The sequence below is a fragment of the Bos indicus x Bos taurus genome, chromosome 20 (genome assembly GCF_003369695.1).
Source record: "Bos indicus x Bos taurus breed Angus x Brahman F1 hybrid chromosome 20, Bos_hybrid_MaternalHap_v2.0, whole genome shotgun sequence".
NCBI lineage: Eukaryota > Metazoa > Chordata > Mammalia > Artiodactyla > Bovidae > Bos > Bos indicus x Bos taurus.
The window spans coordinates 11,334,902-11,355,551 of record NC_040095.1 but is presented as its reverse complement, the minus strand read 5'-3'; the positions used below and the strand labels follow the sequence as shown (position 1 = coordinate 11,355,551).

At 42.1% G+C, this 20,650-nt stretch overlaps 1 long non-coding RNA gene across 1 annotated transcript; it reads right to left on the bottom strand.

Annotated features, from left to right (window-relative positions):
• Window positions 1-1,083: 1,083 nt before the first annotated feature.
• LOC113879226 lies at window positions 1,084-20,262 on the bottom strand. The gene is made up of 3 exons (XR_003507242.1): window positions 20,160-20,262; window positions 16,073-16,299; window positions 1,084-3,571 (listed from the first exon to the last, which is right to left on the bottom strand). It is a non-coding gene; the product is annotated as an uncharacterized LOC113879226 (long non-coding RNA).
• Window positions 20,263-20,650: the final 388 nt, after the last annotated feature.

The following is a 20,650-nucleotide window of genomic DNA, read 5'->3' as shown; positions in this document are numbered from 1 at the left end:
ATATGTTTGTCACTGGTTTTTCAAACACATTTGGAAGCTATAGTGTAGTAACATGGTTAATGCTGCTGCTGCTAAGTCGCTTCAGTCGTGTCTGACTCTGTGTGACCCCAAAGACGGCAGCCCACCAGGCTCCTCTGTCCCTGGGATTCTCCAGGCAAGAATATTGGAGTGGGTTGCCATTTCCTTCTCCAACATGATTAATATCATCCCTAATTTATAATTCATTGTCAATGAATGCATAGTAAAATTCAATGACTCTTATACAGGGTTCCATGAACTTGTTTTGACTTGCAAGAGAGATTCTTGTACTTGTAAAGGCTGGAAACACTGGGCTACATATATGTCTGTTCATTGTCACTGCCATGTACTCTGTGACAACCTAGAGGGGTGGGATGGGTTGCCAGACATGAGGGGGATTCAGGAGGCAGCAGACATATGTATACCTGTGGCTAATTCATAGTGATATACAAAAGAGGCCAACACAATATTGATGTTCTTGATCACTGCCTGCTGTACAGCATTACGAACATAGTTCTTCAGACACTCTGTCTTATCACATCTAATCCCTTGAATCTATTTGTCACTTCCACTGTAAGGGATTTGCTTTAGGTCATACCTATGTTAGCAGACAGATTCTTAACCACTAGACCAGCAGGGAAGTCCTATTTTATTTTCTATTAAAACTCAACAGTTATTTCTTTTATTAAAACTCATCCAAACCAGTGCTTACGTATATAACGTTGAAGAAGTGATGCTTCTTCAAATTTATATCCTCCTTCATCACCTTTGTACTTCTCCTCATCAGCATCAAAGAATCAGCTGCCCTTTGTGTTTTGTTGGGAAATCCATGTTCACAGTATCGGTTCCCATGTTTAGTAAGCAGACTTTGTTTCCTTGAGTTGAGACACCACCTTGGTGACCTGACATTTATTTTAGGAGCCAGAATGACTCTGGTCCCTAAAATAAATCTGAGGACACTCAACGAATTTCTGAATATCCTATGATAATGGAGGGGGGCTTCCCTGGTGGCTCAGTGGTAAACACCCGCCTGCCAATATAGGAGACACAAGTTCAGTCCCTAGGTCAGGAAGATATCCTGGAGAAGGAAATGGCAACCCACTTCAGTATTCTTGCCTGGAAAATCACTTGGACAGAGGGACCTGTTGAGTAATAATCCAGTCCATGGGGTCGCAAGAATCAGTCACAGCTTGGTGACTACACCACCATCATGATGACTGCTTCCTTGCTTTCAGGGAATATGAAATATGAAATTCTTTCAAAACATGTATATATTTTTGCTTCCTCTATCAGATAACTCAATCACAAAAGGGCTAATGTAGTTTATACTCTCTGAACTCTGAAAGTCTACGATTTGAGAGCAGTAATTTGGAGAGTAGGAGCAGAGATGAAGAGATTAATTAACAAATGGTATCAAATGAGGCTAAACAAGAAGTCACTTTGTGTGATGGAGGAAAATTAATAAGACTATTTTTAAAAGTCAACGAGCACCCCCACTTAAGTGTGGGCTATGCATAGCGAGTTTGAAGGAACGTAGTATGGGAGGTGGGGGTTGGGGATAGGTAACCTCCCAGTGGGGAAATCTGATAAACATTACCTCAGCCATGTGATCAAGGTCAACATCAACAGTCATAGGTCATGTTGATAGTATATACCCTTGATATGGTGTGATGAAAATGGCACCTTACATCCAAGGTCCTCTACCAAAACCCATTACCTTAGTCTCATCACAAGAAAATATGAGACTTGTCCTCAGAGAGCACATTCTCTTACCTCTTACAAAATCACTGGTATACTTCAAAACTGGCAAGGTCATCAAAGCCATTGAAAGCCTGAGAAACTCTCACAGCCAAGAGGAGCCTAAGAAGACATGGCAACTAAATGCAATGTGGTGTCCTAGGTGGAATCCTGACATAGGAAAAGCACATTGGGTAAACACCAAGGAAATCTGAATAAATAGGACCTTAGTTATACTATTTTGATATTAGTTCATTGATTATAACAAAGGTGCATTAGTAGATGTTAATAATAGTGGAAACTGGGTGTAGGGTATGGGGAACTCTGTATGACTCAGTTTCTTCCACAAATCCTAATTGTTCTAAAAACTAACAGCTATTTTTAAATTTAAAAATTTAGGAACAATTATTTAAAATAAGAACAATGACAATTGTTTTAACAAGCTCACTGAGCCCATACTTGGGAGGGTAAAACCTCTTATTATTAAGAAGAGACCTTTCTGCCTAATGATTCGACCTCATCTGACTTTTCCTGGAATTCTCTGTAATGAAAAGAGTATATAAACTATTGATTTACTCTGTACTCCCATGGCCAACTTGCCTTTTCTAGGCCACAGCCACCTGGAAACTTAAAGTTAAAATTTATAAGCATAAGCTACAAATGTGTTTCCCCCAGAAAGAGTAGAAGTTATTTTATAGTCGTACCAGGGTTGGATTTCTGGCTGTACCATTTATAAGCTGTGTAACAGTATTGAACATATCACTTAACCTTTCTGAAACTCAGTGTTCTCCTTTCTTAAAAAAAAAGAAAGAAAGAAAAACAAAAGACATTGCAAGATTATGACAAGCAAGACAACATGCAGTCCTTAAGTCAGTATCCAGCACATTAGGGTTCCCAGTAAGTGATAGTTAATAATAAACAGGGTCGTCAATCTACAACAAGATGAGATCATCCCTTGGGTTGCACCAAAATATAACTTAGAGCTCTTCCCTTCCAGTCCTCCTTCCCACTCCAGCAGGTCACACAGCATCAAGCATCTAGAAGGCTTTCTGCCAAAAACGGTACTGGTTTGTTATCTAAGTGAGTCTGGGCCATTTAGCAAAGTCAGGGTCTTTGTTATTGTTTTCATCACCACTGGCTGAGCAGAGAAAGACCAAGCCACAGGGTACATCTCTGCCTGCCAAGGTCCTGTGTTCCTAAAACAAAAACGCAGTAAAAATGGCAGTTCATGGCAGACACTGAGCCCAGGCTTGGGAGCCCGTGGGGAGGGGCTGCTCCTTCTCCTCTTCCTCAGCACCTGTCACTGAGACGGGGTGGCCCAGCCCGGGGGGCAGCTCCAGCCCCGGGGCTCCCAGCAACGCCGCCCAGCCCACTCAGCGACTAGAAAGCGCCCATTGAGGGCTTGCAGCTGCCAGGGCCGCTTGCCCAAATACTACATAAAGCCTCAACTTCAGCTCCAGTGAAGAAGTCACTACTGTGTTCTTCCTGAGCCACAGTCACGGCTATCAAACATTCAAAGCAAACTGGCGATGGTTAAACACTGCATGTGTTTACACCCCGAATCTTGAATCACAATGGGGAGGCTTGAGCTGCCAAGGCCCGGCTTTATCCTGGACACTGAAGTCTGTTCTCTGACCCACCGGACAGGAGTAGCATTGAGTAAATACCAGATCGCTTTGCTTTTCATCGATGTTTGCTCTCAGGGACTTCAGTGGGGTTCGTCTCCAGGCGGGGTTGAAGGGCACATACTTGCAGAGTCAAGATGCTGTCTCACGTGAGTGGGCGTTCAGAAGCTTTAAGGCTTTGGAAGCCATCTCTAAAGAGAAAACACAAACAGTATAAAATAAAATATATCCAAGCAGATGAAAGGATAACTGGGATCCTTTAAAAAAATAAAAATAAAAAACTGCTATGAAAAAAAGGAGGAAAAAGAAGGATGGCAGTGTGGTTAGTGGGGTGAGCTGAGGGCTGGATGTTTAGCGCCTCATAACACTGTTCTCTACCCTTGAGAATTTAACACTATTCATTTTAAAAAATACTATAATTAGAAAGACCCTTTGCCTCGCCTCTTTATCTAGGATAAAATACAAAACCTAGATTTTCTTTTAAATGTCCCAGTCTGTTCTGTGTTTTTAACTCTTTCAGGTTTTTTATCCTTTACATTGCATGTCAGGATTTTGTTTTTTTCTGACAATAGAAAAGTACATCATCATTGTGATAAATTGAGAAATCCAGGAAAGAAACATAAAGAAGAAAGTGTAAGTACTGTATCTTTGAATTAGAGTTTGTATTTTTGTACACTTCCTTGCCACCTGTTTACACAGAGAGAGAAAGAAAGAAAGAGGAAAAAGTAATTTTAAACATACTTAAATAGAATCCAATTTTGTTTAGCTTTATACTATGTGTTGTTTTCCTTTTTTTTAACTTCTCATGACCATTCCCCATACCACTAGATATTCCTAAAAGAATGACTCATAATGGCTTTGGAATATTTTCACCCTATGGTTTTCAATGCCAGAAAAAGTTCAAAACAGAGTTTTACTTGTATACCATGCCATATTTTTAAAAAATGGAACAAGCTTTTTATAGCTGGAGAGTATAAGGAAATTTATTTTGCACTAGATATATACCACTTTCTCCAGAATAATTTAAGAATCGCAGCTGGATTCAGCATAGTATTTGGCAAGTACAAATATAGTAGTAAGATGAAGTTTTCTTACCTTCAGAAGTGCTCCAAAAGGGAAATGAGACAAAGAAATGGAAATTGAGCACAAGGGTGGGTTGTAGACGTGAGGAGTGAAGCCAGAAATGGGAGATGGTGACTCAGTTCTCACACACAATCACACGCGCACACACACACACACACACACTCACTCACACCCCGACTTCTGCAGTCTGTGTACCAGCTGACAGGACCTCTCTCTTTTAAGAACTTTGGAATCAAAACTCAAAAGGATCCAGTGAAAATCATAAAGATTAGGAGGAAAAGACATACTACATATTAGAATGCAGAATAATTGAAGGGATGACAGGCAGATCCAGGGACAAGCCTCCAGCATTGTCTGGGCACTTGCCTCACCTACAGCCATACGTTGGATACGAAGGTGAAAGAATAAACTACAGGGTTTGGCCCCGTGGAGCTCCCAGACTAATGGAGAAGACAGGACACAAGCAAGTCGTTTCAGCTCAATGTAAGACTTGCACGGACGGAGAATGGAAGGCAGCCCTTAGCCAGCCTGGGAGCTGAAGGATGAGGATCCATGTGCCATCAGAAGGTCTCAGAGAGGATGCAGCCTAGGAGCCAAGCTGAGAAGAATGAGACCTCACCAACACAGGAGGAAAGGGAAAATCACAGGGGGAACACTGAGTTAGCAAAGAAAGAGAAACAACTCTATTTTAAAACATCTTTTTGTCATGGGCTTGAGACCCAACGTTATTTGATATAGACTTGTCCTTTCTTCCTGTAATTTACATACAGAATGTATAATATTCTGAAGCACCCCTGAAAACTTTTGTGCTGGACAAACTTTGATAATTTTAAGCATATTCCAAATAAACGAAGGGTCAGTCATTTAAAGAAACCCTATTTAATTTGTTGGGATTCCCTGGTGGTATAGATAGTAAAGAATCTGCCTGTGATGCAGGAGACCAAGGTTGGATCCCTGGATCAGGAAGATTCCCCTGGGGAAAGGTAATTTGTTTATCTAGATAATCCCTTATTCCATTATTTTTTTAAAATATAGGATTATACATACCGCCTGCAGTTAGTGCAATGGTGAAAATAGATGTCTCCCTACTTGTTGCATTTGTTAGTTCAAAACCCAGAAGGACCTTGAATGAATTTTATGTTTCTTTTCTGATGCCCTGTCTCTCACTCACACATATCCACTTACTTAGTCAACTTATATAGTGAATATTAAAATTCAGATGGCAAAGGCAGATAGCAGTACAGACAAACGTGGCCAGTTGTTGTTCAGTCCCTAAGTCCAGTCTGACTCTGTGATCTCCAAGGACTGCAGCACACCAGGCTTCCCTGTCCTTCACTATCTCCTGGAGTTTGCTCAAACTCATGTCCACTGAGTCAGTGATATCTAACCATCTCATCCTCTGTCATCCCCTTCTCGTCCTGCCCTCAGTCTTTCCTAGCAGCAGGGTCTTTTCCAGTGAGTCAGCTCTTCATATTAGGTGGCCAAAGTATTGGAGCTCCAGCTTAAGCATCAGTCCTTCCAAAGAATATTCAGGATTAATTACCTTTAGGATTGACTGGCTTGATTTCCTTGCAGTCTAAGGGACTCTGAAGAGTCTTCTTTAGCACCACAATTTGAAGGCATTGATTCTTTAGCATTCAGCCTTCTTTATGGTCTAACTCTCACATCTGTACGTGACTATTGAAAAAAAAAACAGAGCTTTGACTGTGTGAATCTTTGCCAGCAGAGATGTCTCTGCTTTTTAATATGCTGTCTAGGTTTGCCATAGCCTTCCTTCCAAGCAGCATCTTTTAATTTTATGGCTGCAGTCACCACCTGCAGTGATTTTGGAGCCCAAGAAAATAAAATCTGTCACTGTTTCCACTTTTTTCCCTTGTCCATGGGCCATTAAAAATATGGCCAGTATGAATGCAAATTTTACAGATTAATCTCTTTTTTAAAAAAGCAAGTTGAGTTGATTTTGAAAACTTCCACATTTGCAAAGCTGACTTGGCATTTATAATTCTCAGGATTTTTTTTTTCCAGTAAGTTTGCAGCCTCCCGCAACCTACACAGTGACAGTTCAGGGAAGTCAGGACTATAATTACCACTTAGCACATAGAGAAACCAAAATAAAAAGGCAAGGTTGGCTTTTAGCTGCTCTCCCAGGTAGACCTTTAGATGGTCAGCTGTCAATAGAGAGGTTTCCTGCAGTGACTAGAGGCTGCATCCTCAGATGAGTTCTAGGTCCACTGAGTTACAACACAGCCATTTTCAGGAGGTGAATCATGCCCTCTACTTCAATTTAATTAGAACTCTCAAATCTTGATGGTATTGAAAGTATCTATGAATCTGTGGCAGGATGGTCAAGTGCCCCACAAATTAGCTGAAGGGACAGGAGGCAGGAGATTATTCTTATCTCGCTATATTATTGCTTTGATCCCCAGGCCAGAATGTGTTTCACTGTAGTTAGAGTAATTACAGACTCAGAATGACTTTTTTTTTTCAAACAGAAAAAATTTCATTTTTCATTTGTCCAGAAGAGCAGTGATAACACAAAAGAAGACAAGTGTAGTTGTTATTTAATGAGTCATCTTGGTTTCATTTCTCTTAACTTGAATTTTTATTGTTCAGAATATAATGTTCCACAGATATGTTTCTAGTTTGAAGGAACTTAAACTACTTCACAAGGTTATACTTTAAAAAAGTAAGGTAGTGTAGAACATGCCATGATTGTTTATATAGGTTTTAGGTCACTTATACCACTGTTATCTTTCTCTCCTAGAGCGTGGACTATATACTTATTGGAAAATTTTCTTGAAATAGAAATTTTCTAACTGTGTTCACTTTGATTCTGGAATAATCAAGGATCATTTCAGTGCTGATGTTGTTCTGGTGACTATTGCTTGCGTTACACATTACCCTGAAATCAGTAGCTTAAAACTGACCATTTTATTTTGGTCACAGTTTTGTGGGCTGGGAATTCAGGAAGAGCTCAGCCTAGGCAGGTCTTGCTGAGGATTTTTCAGGCTGTTGCCGTCAGATGTTGGCTGGGGCTCCTACCATCAAAGGCTCCACTGTGCTCTCTCCTGAGTGTGTGGTTGAGGAATTCCTATGGGAGCTTGGCATGGTTAGTTAACAGAGCACCTACACCAGCATGGCGGTCTTGGGGTGCTCAAACTTCCCAGATGCTGCATGACTTCACCCAAGCCATCAGTCCCAAGAGAAACAGGCAGTAGCCTTTGCCAACCTAACCTCCGACATCACACAGCATCACTGTCACTGACTCAATGGGTTACAAGCGAGTCACTAAGATTGAGTCCCCTCTTATACGGAGAAATATCAAAGACACATTTTTAATCTGCCAGATATATGTCTGTGTTTGTGTGTTAAATAACAACTTAGAGTGTATTATCTTAAACTAGCAACCTGGATCCTCCTCAAGACTGCACAAGTCTGTGAGTTCATTTTTTACTTACAGTACCTAGCACAGGCACTGTGTTGTATCAAATGCTCCAGGGTGTCCCTGGTGGCTCAGACTATAACGAGTCTGCCTTCAATGAGGGAGATCTGGGTTCGATTCTTGGGTCAGGAAGATCCCCTGGAGAAGGGAATGGCTACCCACTCCAGTATTCTTGCCTGGAGAATCCCATGTACAGAGAACCCTGGCAGGCTGCAGTCCATGGGATCACAAAGAATCAGACTCGAATGAGCGACTGAGACACACACATGTTAATCTAAGCAGAGAACTGACAAGCTAAGGATACTACAATGCAAATGAAGAAGGGACTTTGTGGCTGCCAAATTTTTACCTTTTGTGAGCTGGAAGGATGATTGTGCTGATAAAACCACTCTATATAGTAACAACAGAAAAGCTTGGGGTTTTAAATGTAAAAGGAATCTCAGAAATCCTATGACCCCACCCTTCCTTACAGCCTTCCTCATTGTACCCCAAGGGCTTCCCTGGTGGCTCAGAGGGTAAAGTGTCTGTCTGCAATGTGGAAGACCTGGGTTCGATCCCTGGGTTTGGAAGATCCCCAGGGGAAATGGCAACCCACTCTGGTACTCTTGCCTGGAAAGTCCCATGGAAGGAGGAGCCTGGTAGGCTACAGTCCACGGGGTTGCAAAGAGTTGAACACGACTGAGCGACTTGACTTTCACTTTCATTGCACCCTAGTTTTTTCAGCTGAAGCCCAGAGAAAGTAAGTGACATAACTAAGTGACAAAGATCAAGTCTCCAGTCATAAATTCTAGTCACTGCTTTTGGTACATTATAAAACTTTTTGTCAGCCACTGTTTGAGGTTATGACTTGATCAAATTGCAGGGGCTTCCCTGGTAGCTCAGATGGTAAAGCATCTGCCTGCAATGCGGGAGACCTGAGTTCGATCCCTAGGTCAGGAAGATCCCCTGAAAAAAGGAAATGGCAACCCACTCCAGCACTCAGGCCTGGAAAATTCCATGGATGGAGGAGCCTAGTAGGCTCTAGTCCATGGGATCACAAAGAGTTGGACACAACTGAGCAACTTCACTGTGTTCACTGGTTCACTGTGGTTTAGATCTTTTTCATATATAAGGGTGAATGAGGTTGAGACTCTGCCAACCTGTTGACTTAGCGCGAGTCCTTTTATTACAGGACTTTTCTATCCATTCCATCAGGCGGATAAAAGTCCTAAAAATGTCTCACTGGGAGGCCCCAGGAGTGGCTCTCTTCAGTCCCAGGTCAGAAAACCTAACTTCCTAATGCTTTCTTCCTGTTGCAATACAATCTTGTAGTTTCTACAACTGGGCAGCGTGGAATCTGGAAGGCTTCCTGAAATTTACAAAAAGCCGTGAGGTAACGAAGATGTCCCTAAGATTGCCTATAACCTGTCACAAGGATCCACTGTATTTCTAGGTAGTGAGCACCCAGCCTACTATGACAGTGTGAGATGCTGTGCTAGCTGTTTAGAGTCTTGGAAGCAGAAAGATAGTTTAGTCCCCTGTTTTGCATTACACTGATGCAGTTTTGTCTGGAAGAATAGGATTTTTAAAGTGACCACCCAGTTAATTAATATAAGGAAAGAAATCACACCTTCTCCTTTGAAGTTTCTGTAGCTCCCTTTAGTAAGGGAAGGCTCCTGCCATAGCCTGTGTCAGGGCCATGTTTGAGGCTTATTCAATTTAATAAATTCCATAGTTTTGCAGAAAGGCAAGCGATAGAACTGGTGCCTCAGACTTGTTCTTAAACTAATTTCTTAGCTCTGTAAATATGCCTTTAATTCATTAAACTGATGTTTGTGAAAGTGACTGGCTCATAGCATGAACTCAGTACACGTCAGCTCCCCTTTTCCAACCCCTCAGAACTATACAGTGAGTGACTCATGTTCACAATGTTAGTGTTTCTCTAAAATCTTCTGACTCTTCGTTAGCAATGAAATGTAGTTAATATTTGCTTTCCTGACCTTATTAAGGCAGAAAAATCTTCTGGAGCTCTTTGTATTAGGGTTCCCCAGAAACCTAATAGAAAAAATACAAATATATATATACATATAGAAAGTGAAAGTGGCTCGGTCGTGTCTGACTCTTTGCGACCCTATAGACTATAGCCTGCCAGGCTCCTCTGTCCATGGAATTCTCCAGGCAAGAATACTGGAGTGGGTGGCTGTTCCCTTCTCCAGGGGATCTTCCCAATCTAGGGATCAGACTCAGGTATCCCACTTTGCAGGCAGATTCTTTACCATTTGAGCCACCAGGGAAGTCCATATATATGTATGGAAACATAAATATACATGTGTGTGTGTGTGTGTATATATATATATATATACACAGAGAGAGAGAGAGAGATTTATTATAAGGAATTAGTGATCATGGAGGCTGACAAGTCTCCATGAGACTTGCAGTCACTCTCCATAAGATCTGCAGTCAACAAGCTGGAGACCCAAGAAAGCCAGTTTAGTTCCAGTCTGAGTCCAAAAGCCTAAAAGCAGCAGAACCAATAGTGTAATTCCAGGCTAAAAGCCAGCAGAGTTTCAACTCAGGAAGAGCCAGTCTGAGTGCCAGAGACGGAGAAAAACAAATGTCCCAGCTCAAGGTGATCAAGCAAGAGGAAATTCCTTCTCCTTTGAGGGAAGGTAAGCCTTTTTATTCTATTCAGGTCCTCAAATGATTGGATGAGTTTCAGCCACAGTAGGCAGGACACTCTGCTTTACTCAGTCTGCCTATGCACATGTTAATCTCATCCAGAAACACCCTCCCTGACACATCCAAAATGTCTAGGCCCTCTGTGATCCAGTACAGTTGATACACGAAGTGAACCGTCACATTCCTCTTCCAATGAGTGCTAGTCAAACTGAACTTCAGGTGAAATTGGTATAGTTATAACAAAAATGACTTTCTAGTTGAAATGGATGTTACTGAGGATGTGTGATGTAGCCAGTCCTCTGTGCCGTCACATGTTACTGTGTGCTCAGGACATTTCATTCCAGTGCTGTGCGCTTAGTCACTCAGTCGTGTCTCACTCCTTGCAATCCACCAGGCTTCTCTGTCCATGGGGATTCTCCAGGCAAGAATACTGGAGTGGATTGCCATGCCCTTTTCCAGGGGATCTTCCCAACCCAGGGATCGAACACAGGTCTCCCACATTGCAGGTGGCTTCTTTACCATCTGAGCCACCAGGGAAGCCCACAATAATTTTGTGGTTATGTAAAGGAGAAAGCAAAAATCACTCAGTCGTGTCTGACCCTCTGCGACTCAACCCCATGGACTGTAGCCTGCCAGGCTCCTCTGTCCATGGAATTCTCCAAGCCAGAATACTGGAGTGGGTGGCTGTTCCCTTCTCCAGGGGATCTTCCCAACCCAGGGATCCAACCCAGGTCTCCCGCATTGCAGGCGGATTCTTTATCGTCTGAGCCACCAGGGAATCCCAGCATTCCAGAGCATGTGAATAAATGTGATGTCCCTGGGAATGCATTTACAAGCATAAGGCAGGGCCAGAGGCAGGAGGATGTCCTATGTAGAAGGTTGCCTCAGTCACTATCCTAGGAAGGGGTGCTGGTGCAAGCCCTCCGTCTTCCCTTCAGAAGGTGAAAGACTTGCCTTCAGAGATATCACAAGGCATGGAGAGTATAGTACACTTCACAGACGTTTGCAGACAGCAATGGCATTTTAGTGCCTGTAGTCAGAAGGTAAATCATTTGCACAATCATGATTGATCCAAAATTCAGAAATTGTAAATGTGCTGCACGTTGGTCTTATTTAGAAACCAAATATCGCTGCTTATGTGGTAGCAGCAATATTCTTGCCTGGGAAATCCCATGGACAGAGAAGCCTGGCAGGCTACAGTCCATGGGGTTGCAAGAGTTGGATGCAACTTAACGACTAAACCACTGCAGCAGCAAGTTTGCCCCCTAGCAATTGGGGGTGTCGACCGCAGTGGTTCAGAGCATGCAACTATCAGGCCTCCTCCTGCTGCCAACACAGAAGCGAAAATGGGGAAACTTGTAGAGTTTCAGAGTAGAAAACAAGTTATAAAAACAATGGCTGAAGAAGCCTTGTGTTAGCTAGAATTTGTGCTTGTGTTAGCTAGAATCCATTATCTTTATAATGAATCGCTAAAGAGATTGTATCTATATAATGTTGTATACCCACTGCACTGTCATCTTGCTCATGATACAGTCTGAAAACAGAAACAGAGAACATAACGAACTTGTCCTCAGGTCATGCGGCAAGTAAGTACCAGAGCTCTCTGCAGGAGTTTGAAAAGAGAGTCTGGCTGCATGTCTAGTCACCAAACTAGATGTCCCATCTAGAGAAGTGGGTCCTCTCTCTGCAACTCAGACAAAACCACAGTCTCTCCCAGTAACCCCATAGCGTTGCTGCCTTGTCCTGCCAAGGCCCAGGGGGATGACTGAGCAAAGGTTCTCCTTTTGTGTTTTCAAGCCGTGCCACTTAAGCCATAGGTAGAAGTTTATGGGGGTGAAACGAAGACCAGCCCTGGTGGAGTCAGAGCCTCTCCTCTGGACCCTTCACCTAACTTGAGCCTTTTATGCCCTGTCCATTCCATCCACCATCAACTACAAGCCCCTTAAAATTTTTTATTGCCTATTCCACTTAAGACTTGAATTTTCCTTTGGAGTTTTTGTTAGTTTTATAACAAAAATCTTGGCACTGAATTTTAATTTCCATAGCAGTAGGGTAGCCCTCAGGAAATATTTCCCTCTCCTCCCTTGGTCCTCATCACAAAGAAAGAGGGCCGCCTCGTCTTCCTTTGTGAGGAAAGCTGTGGACTGGAGATGCAGCAGTGAGCAAAGCAAACAGGGCCCCTGCTCACAGAGTGTATAGTTTAGTGGGGAACACAAACATGATTCAGAGACTTACACATAAATATAAAGCTTACTGTGACAAGTCCTATAAAGGAAAGGTGCAGAGTTCAGTGGGCCAGAATGGGCAGTTGACCTACTCAGGAAGGTCCAGGAAGTCTTCCCTAAGGAGGTGACATAGAGTGAAGATCTGGAGAGAAAGGAGAGTGTGTCACAGGAAAAAGCTGCTCAGAGGCCGTAGACCCAGGCAGGAAGGAGTATGGGGATTTTGAGCAACCAAGAGAAGACCAGCGTGGCTGGAGAACAGTGGATGGGGACGTGGCAGATAATGAGGGAAGAGAAGGAAGCAGAAGCAAGACCATATCCAGCCCCCATGAAGCAGAGCTTATACACCTAGAGCAGTTCTTGCAACTTTAACTTTTCATCAGAATCACCTAGGGAGTGTTTTAGAAATACTGATCAGAATATCCCACTCCAGAACAATTCAATCCAGACTTCTGGAAGTGAAACCCAGGCCTAAGTTTTGTTTGCTTGTGTGTTTGCTTGTTGTAAGGCCTCCAGATGATTTTATTGTGAAGTTCAGAATGAGAATCATTGCCCTGCAGCAAAGAGGAAACAATATAACATTTAAAAGATGTATATATTGTGTGTTTGGGGGGAGATGGATGTCATCATCAGATTTACACTTCAAAAAGCATCCTTTAGCTAGAACCATGGAGTAAGAAATGCTAGGAAGTAAAGATTTCAGAAAGGAGTCCAGTTGAGTGACAAGTAAATGATGCAACAACTTTGGATTAGGGTAGCAGCAATGGAGGGCTTCCCATATGGTGCTAGTGGTAAAGAATCCAGTGGAAATGAAAAGAAATGGGTAAAGATGAGAGACTTCTCTTCGATTGAACAACTGGGACTGGTGGAATGGTGAAATGATGGACTTGGTACAGGAGAAAAGGAGAAGATGATTACTGGGGTTCTGCTTATACAGCAGACTAGATAATTGTCCTCTTTATTGAGACAGGGACAAAAGCTAGCCCCAGACATGGTTAGAGTGAGTGCGGGTCTTCAGTTGTGGCCTGTGGAGTATGCTTTCATTGCATACTTTCCTTCTCTTTTCTCCAGGTGATCAATATGTCACTCACCAGTCCTTGCTATTTATTATCCATTAAAACAAACAACAGCTACAACAACAAAATTATTGAGCACTTACTAAGTTCAAGTCACTTGCCTTATTAATCTGCTTTCAATTTACTCGAAGAAGCTTACTTATGAGTGAATAAGCTTTCTTAGTAAATATACATATTTCCCTAGCATAGTTCTATTTCATCTTCTCCTTAAAATTTTTTAATACTGTGTATTTATTAAGACATTGAATGCCAAGTGACAGAAGCCCCACTCCAATAAACTTAAATAGAAAAAACATTTTGTTGTAATGATATAAAGGTATCTCATGGACACAAATTTGAATCTGTAGGAAAAGCTGAAATCAGGAAGTCAGGACTCCATGGTAGCTCTCCTCAGTTCCCCCTCTCTGCAAAGCTGTTTGTTCTTCTCTCTCCTCACAAACCAGCTTCCATGACATTTCATGTCAGCATAAAAGAAAATAGGGTAACAGACAGTTTGGGAGCTTTAAATGTTAGAGCTCAGACTGACTGACTCATCACAAAATCCAAAATCCTGAGAAAGGAACTCATTGGCTCAGTTGAGCCACATGTCCTCCTTTGGACCAATCAGCTGTGGCCAGGAAGTATGAGCTGAGGAAAAGGGGATGGTCCTCCCACACTGATTCATAAACCCCACTGTACTCTGGCTGAAATGGGTGCTCCTATGATAACCCGTGGGTACTGCATCAGTACCAGGCTTGCAAATCCTGGAGAAGCAGAGGTTAGGCAAATAGTGCAAGTTTTCCAATCCATCCCAACTGAGTAAATTCACATATGTGAGCCATCAGCTCCATCTAAGAAGAGTTTCAAAAAGGTTGATACTTTACAAAATATTTTATTTCTTTGGACTGGCGCTATCATGACATCTGAAGTTTCCAAAATTTTGAGAATGTCATATTAGATAGTGATTACACCAGTATATTTGTATTTGAATGTATATGATTTGGACTGGGCTTTTCTGGTGGCTCAGATGATAAAGAATCTGTCTACAATGCAGGAGACCTGGGTTCAATCCCTGAGTCAGGAAGATCCCCTGGAGAGGGAATGGCTACCCATTCCAGTATTCTTGCCTGGAGAACTCCATAGACAGGGTAGCTTGGCAGGCTAAAGTCCATGGGGTTGCAAAGAGTCAAACATGACCGAGCAACTAACACTTTTCATGATCCGGACTACAAGGTTTTGAATGGATTCAACAAAGCAATGCACTAACTGTAAAATTATGCTGATTTGAAACATCATTTGCATTTCTGTAGATGGAAAATTATATAACAATTTCTAGCTCTTTTGATTCTCATTAATATTTGATTAACACTGACTCCCCAAAGCCCTAAAAGAAGGAGCAGGGGTTGCAATTTCAATTGCATTTGGGAAAATATGTACTTTGTTCCCTTGGAAATGAAGGAGAACATATTAAATGACAAGTCAGGAAGAAGCTGGTTTTGACAGTGTTTTCTTTTGAAGCTCTAAGATAAAATGAGGACTTTGCATATGATGGGTGATGAAAATGATCAGAAATAAAGATTTTGGCTGGGCTTTCTTATGGATGGGCCTTGAACAACATTAGGAAGTGATCAGGTCGATATTTGCATTCTAACTTCTCAGGGTGGGGCCCTCTTTGTAGACCATACTCATGTATTCATGACTTTTGGAATGTCCCTCAAGGCATTTACCATCCAGTTAGAATTAAATGAATGCATGGTTAATACCGTTTATAAAACTTCTACTTCTGAGAGTCCAGTAGACAGTCTACATTAGTTTTATTTTTTTTAATTTTTTTGTGCTGCTAATGAAACTTTTGTTTTAATGAGTCACAGTTAACATCCAAACTGTTGAACAATCTTCAGAGAAAACTGGAATGTGCAAGGCTGCAAAGAGAAGTCAAGGGATGGGAATCCAGGCAGGCATGAGCGGCCCTGCCCTGCTGCCCTGACAAAACTGTGAAATAACTGCCTCCAGACACTTTCATCGGGCTTCCCTGGTGGCTCAGTTGGTAAAGAATCCACCTGCAATGAGGGAGACCTGGGTTCGATCCCTGGGTTGGGAAGATCCCCTGGAGAAGGGAAAGGCTAGTGACTCCAGTATTCTGGCCTAGAGAATTCCATGAACTATACTCATGGGGTCACACATTTATCAGCACAGACTGAGTTTCCTCCCTATTGGCCTCTCTTTACTTACCTTTAACTTCCTTCTCCATCTTCTGGAGGGTCGCTCTGATTCGTTCCAGTCTTGCTCTCAACTCATCTTTAACTCTTTCCTGCTAAGGCGCTAACTGAAAATTGAGGTGTTGTCTCAAACACAGCAGGGCAGCGAATTGAGGGTTTAGATTCTGGATCCGTGTCTGCTGTTATCAGTGTCATCTGGGGGTCAGTTTCTCTCATGTGCCCAGACCTCAGTTTCCTCACCTTTAAGACAAATGGGAAAGAATTAGATGCTAAACTCTCTCCCGGATATTGCATGTTAGTCTATGTAATAACAGCTTTCAGACGTGTTTGTATTCTAAAAGGTATGAAGAGAACAGCCCCTCTCCCTCCTCCAGTATAATTCAGAAGAAGGGTCAGCACACTCTTTCTGTAAAGAGCTAGTAACAATTTTAGGCTTTGTGAGTCATACAGTCCCTGTTACAACTACAAACTCTGCCAGGTGAGCATAAAAGCTGCACAGAAAGGGGAGTTATTTACGATAATAGGTGGTAGGCTGAAGTTAACCTGCAAGATAGAGTTTATAACCCCCTGGTTTAGAAGATGCTGTATGAGACCAAGTTGCTTGAGTTCAAAACTCAGCTGTACCAGGTCCCTGATCTTTTTGTGCCAGTTTCTTTATCTGCAAAGTGGGAGAGATGGCACAGTGGAGAAATTAATTCTTACGTGTACAGCATGTAGACCAGTGCTTAATTCATAAGAAGTGTGGTTAGCGGTTATTCTCTTCCCTCTTTTCAAATTCATGTTATGTTTCTGCACACTGTCTTTCTGTTGATGAGCTTAGCCCAACAACCTATTCTGCAGGGAGGTGTTACTAAGGCAAGGGCCACTGGCCTGCCAGGTGAAGAAAGACCTATCCCTGGACAGAAACTCATCTCTTCTGAGCTTTCTACTGGTGGACAGTCACAGCTGTCTCCAAAGCTTCTTACTAGAGCAAAAGCATATGAGCTTGGCCTGCCTCAGATGAATGGCTCTTATGCCCTCTTGTAGGATACCACCTGAATCTAAGATGAATGGTCTTGTACCTTCTGCAGGGTAGCCTTATTGTTAAGCCAAGAAGTTTCTGAACCCCTCGCTAAGAGAGGATGAATAAGGAAAAGCTTGACAAAGCCACCTCTGTCAAAGTACTGAGCCTTCCTTGGTGGTCCAGCAGTTTAGACTCTGTGCGTCCAGTGCAAGGGTTGCAGGTTCGATCCCTGGTCCGGGAACTGAGATCCCATGTGCCGTGAACTATGGCCAGTAAAAGAAGGTACTGAGTCTCATGATGTGTAGAATAACAGATTTCTGGTATTATACCAAGGATTGGTGAGGGAATGTCTCCTGCATGAGGGGAATGTCAGGACACAGTTTTAATGTGGTCCAACTTGGTCTGCAGAAGGGAGATGGTGGTGTTGCTGGGTGTAGAGAGGGTATGTGCCATCATTTTTGGCTGGGTAAATGGTTTGGGAAATGGGTACATATTCTTTTTTCCTTTTGAATTGAGTGACTGAAAAAATAGCAGGAATTGCCATTTCTTTGCCACAGAATTGTGTGGTAGAGTCTTTTATAGCATTTCACATTTAAAGAAGCTTTGTCCTTAGGTTGCATCATAAGCCTGCATGGTTCCTCCTATTTTTTCATGTGGCTCAGTGCCTGAATTATGTACAAGATTATTAATATTTTACAAGGCCATTGTTGACAGACCTGTAGTCATGTAGACGAGTCATAAACCTTGTCTTCCATAAGTCAACCTTACCTGTTACACTTGGCAAGTGCTTACCAGGCACCAGCTAAACCAGAATCATACCGGTGAGGCCATGGGCCAGACCAGTAAGGCCCACAGCTGGTTTAGGAGATGTAGGTTCTTGTCATGATTCTGTAACTAATTGGCTGTGTGACTTGGAGCATCACCTAACTCAGTATTATGGAGACAGTTATCTACCCTCTCTGAGACTCAGTTTCCTTCTCTGAAATATAACAGAGTTAAACTATTAGGTTGGTTCAAAAGTAATTGCGGTTTTGAATTGTTGAAGTTTGTTGTTTGATATTGGAATACATTCTTAAATGTGGTTATGTTATACATCATTTTAATGTGCATTTCTCACTTTCTGTTTTTTGGTAATGACTTATTACTTGCTGTTTATTTTATATTTATTTTAGACTAGGGAAATGATGTTAGACAAAAAGCAAATTCAAGCAAATTTTTTATTGAGTTAAAAATGGGTTGTAAAGCAGCAGAGACAACTCACAACATCAACATATGGCCCAGGAACTGATAACGAACATACAGTGCAGTGGTGGTTCAGGAAGTTTTGCAAAGGAGACAAGAGCTTTGAAGATGAGGAGCATCGTGGCCAGCCATTGGAAGCTGACAATGATCAACTAAGAGCATCATTGAAGTTGATCCTCTTACAGCTAAAGGAGAAGTTGCCCAAAAATTCAACATTGACTATTCTATGGTCATTTGGCATTTGGAGCAAATTGGAAAGGTGAAAAAGCTCAGTGAGTGGGTGCCTTGTGAGCTGATTGGAAATCAAAAAAAATCATTGTTTTGAAGTGTTATCTTCTTATTGTATGCAACAACAACAAACCATTTCTCAGTCAGGTTGTAATGCGCAATGAAAACTGGATTTTAAATGACAACTGGTGATGACCAGCTCAGTGGTTGGACCAAGAAGAAGCTCTCAAGCACTGCCCAAAGCTAAACTTGCACCAAAAAAAGGTCATGGTCACTGTTTGGTGGTCTGCTGACCATCTGATCTACCTGATCCACTATAGCTTTTTCAATCCTGGCAAAACCATTATATCTGAGCAGTATGCTCAGCAAATCGATGAGATGAACCAAAAACTGCAGCAGGCATTGGTCAAAAGATGGGCCAAATTCTTCTCCACGACAACGCCTGACCACAAGTCGCACAACAAACATTTCAAAAGTTGAACAAATTGGGCTACAGAGTTTTGCCTTATCTGCCATATTCACCTGACTTCTTGTCGGCCCAATCACCACTTCTTCAAGCATGTTGACAACATTTTGCCAGGAAAGTTCTTCCACAACCAGCAGGATGCAGAAAATGCTTTCCAAGTGTTTGTCAAATCCTGAAGCATGGATTTTTACAATATAGGCATAAACAAGTTTATTTCTTATTGGCAAAAATGTGTTGATTGTAATGGTTCCTATTTTGGTTAATAAAGATGTGTTTGATCTAGTTATAATGATTTAAAATTCACAGTCCAAAACCACAATTACGTTTGCACCAACCTAATAGATGCAGCAGGTACTTGCCAACTCTGTGATTCAGGATTACCCAAGGAAGCAAATGAGGTGTTCCCAGAGGTGTGAAGTTTTCTGATCAGCCTAGATCCTGAGGGAACTTCCCTGGTGGTCCTGTGGTTTAAACTCGGCCTTCCAAGGCTGTGAGTTCAATCCCTTGTCAGGGAGCTAAGATCCCTCAAACCTCATGGCTAAAAGACATAAAACAGAAGCAAAGTTTCTCCTGGATTTGTAGTGATGATAGATTAGCTGATAATTGCAATGGTTAGATTGAAAGTTGCCTAGAAGTGACTTATCACAGATTGAGGATAAGGAGCACATTAACCAAAAGGGAGGTATTACTGAACAAGGCAGCATATGCTGCAGTCCTACAGTTAAAAAGCCCCAGCCAAGATTTTATTCTGCTGCTCTCCATCTATGAGACTTGGGTCAAATCACATAGCCTTCCCAAGTTATCTTCTTCATCTGTAAAACGGAAATCATGATGCATGCTCTGCCTACAATGTAAAGTAGATGCATCAGTTGAAAGAATTCATGACCAAGCCCTCTTGAATCGTTGCAATCCAACACAAAAGCCATCATAAGCATGGCTCCCTTTTACAACAGAAAGCATAAGATGTATGTTTCAAACATATCCATGGTTAAAGAAGCTCATGTCCCCCCAAACCATCCTAAATAAGGAGTCGTCTTTCCTTCACAATGCATTTTGCTCATAACTGAAGAGAGGAAATCCTTGTTAACATTGGGATACAGTCACCCAACAAAAGATTTTAACTACTTTTAGAAAATTGGTACTGTCAGAATATAGCCTTACCTGATGTAAAGCGTTTTCTTTGCACACCCAGCTTGGCAAGACCTAGAGGAAAGGCAGTGGGGTGGAGAGTAGACTGGAGAGGCTGATGGTAATGGATTTCCTTTATTCTGTGAGGCTGTCTGAATCCTTGGGGCTCGGACTGACAGTTCTGGATCCCCTCCAGTGGAGGGAACAAAGGCTGGGGTTTCTTTTGAAAAATTCTTTCTGAGGACTGAGATTGTCCAACACAGTTTCCTTGATAAAGGGCTCATTATCTATCAGTGTGACTTTGCCCTTAATTTTTATGCTGGCAGTGCCAACATGAGCATATTTAAGCCAATCCTTTTACCCAGACAGCTGTAACAGCACCCTAACAATTTGTGCCAGTGCTCAAAGCTTGGGTGTAGAATATAATCAACTATGGGTGAAATTTCCAATTAGTTGAATCACCAAGAAATACAATTTATCAGCTTGCTTTTCATCGTATTTACACTTCTTGTCATTTTCCAAAT